Source organism: Octopus bimaculoides, chromosome 14, assembly GCF_001194135.2.
Source record: "Octopus bimaculoides isolate UCB-OBI-ISO-001 chromosome 14, ASM119413v2, whole genome shotgun sequence".
NCBI lineage: Eukaryota > Metazoa > Mollusca > Cephalopoda > Octopoda > Octopodidae > Octopus > Octopus bimaculoides.
Window position 1 is genome coordinate 7,843,287 of NC_068994.1, and position 1,766 is coordinate 7,845,052.

At 43.6% G+C, this 1,766-nt stretch overlaps 1 protein-coding gene across 1 annotated transcript in view; it reads left to right on the forward strand.

Moving 5' to 3' along the window:
* The window catches only part of LOC106877941 (rhotekin), a 135,905-nt gene that overhangs the window by 58,157 nt on the left and 75,982 nt on the right, over positions 1 to 1,766 (forward strand). The gene's annotated exons all lie outside the window — the stretch shown is intronic.

Genomic DNA, 1,766 nt, shown 5'->3' on the forward strand with positions numbered 1-1,766 from the left:
ATTCTTGACGTCACGGAGACAGGAAGACTCGTTTTTGTTTCGTTTTTGCATATCCGTCATTGTTACCACTGATGTCAGGGGACAAGCGGGGTGGGGGGTGGGGTGAGGGACGGGTGTGAGGTGTTGATGATGGTGACGATGCCTCCCCCTCCCCGTCTTCTCCCACCAAACAATCACGTGCCAGATGAAAAAAGAACTTGACTCATAACACAGTGCTGGAGCCGGGAAGACACGACGAAGAAAGAAAACTACTTGGCACTTTTAATATTTCGAAAGATGACTTTTCCTAGATGGCATTGCCACTCTCTACTCTTAGTCTGCTGATACCACCACCCCTCTTCTCTGTCTACCTCTCTCTCCTCCTCCCCCTCTCGATGTTTTACCGTGAAATGGTGTTCCTAACACCCTCTTTCTCTCTCTCTCCAGTTTGTTATTGTTGTACAACTCCATTTCTTCCCATTTTTCTTTCTATAAATACATCTTAGTTTGGAACACGGACAATAGTCGGCTCCTTTATTATGTTTTTATTTTTTCCCCTCATTTCCATTTCGTTTTGCTTGCTCTATGTACCTTTAACCATACACCCCTTGTTAATATAATATGATATAATATAATAATATATGGCAATCTTTCGGGAAGAGTTTATGACGTCATGAGTGAGTGTATGACTTTGTCTTTTTGCTTGACAGAGCTGAACAGTCAAACACACACACACACACACATTCGCACTCGTGACTGACGTCATGTACTAATACCGAAACACTGCATACTTATAATACTATATATTCCAGAGATGTATTTACCGGGCACGTGATTTGATCTGAGAATCTGAGTTGAAACTAAAACAATTGGTTATTATATTAGCCATTCAGAAACAAACAAACTTAAACATTTATTATTTTGTGTCTAAAGAAAACGTACACACGCACACATACACACACGCACACGCCCGCGCGGACACACACACACACACACACACACGTGTGTGTGCGCGCGCGTATAGTATGTATGTATATATATATATGTATGTATGTGTGTATGTATGTATAGGCGCTGGAACGATTGTGAAGTTTGCTGTACAACCACGTTGTTTCAGGTTCAATCTCAGTTTGCAGCACCTTGGGCAAGGCTCTTTTTCTATAGCAGAAGACACTTGCTCAAGATGTCGCGCAGTGGGAAAAAACTTTGAAAAGCTTCACACTCTTAAGAGATACATAACTATCTACATTTTCCCTGGGATGCATGAAAGACATAGCCTTCGTAGTAAGTCGAAACAATTTTTCATCAATTAAAATTTTATTCTTAATCGATCCATCTATTTTCTTCGCTCTCTCTGCCTAGGAGAATCGTTGTGGGGCAGAATCCCTTAGCACTGCTTCCATAGGGTCCTATCAGTTGTTGTTGTTGTTGGCACTCCGTCGCTTACGACGTCGAGGGTTCCAGTTGATCTGGCGATCAACGGAACAACCTGCTCGTGAAATTAACGTGCAAGTGGCTGAGCACTCCACAGACACGTGTACCCTTAACGTAGTACTCGGGGATATTCAGCGTGACACAGCGGGACAAAGCTGGCCCTTTGAATTACAGGCACAGCAGAAACAGGAAGTAAGAGTGAGAGAAAGTTGTGAAAGAGTACAGCAGGGTTCGCCACCATCCCCTGCCGGAGCCTCGTGGAACTTTTAGGTGTTTTCGCTCAATAAACACTCATAACGCCCTGTCTGGGAATCGAAACCGCGATCCTATGGTCGCAAGTCCGCTGCCTTAAA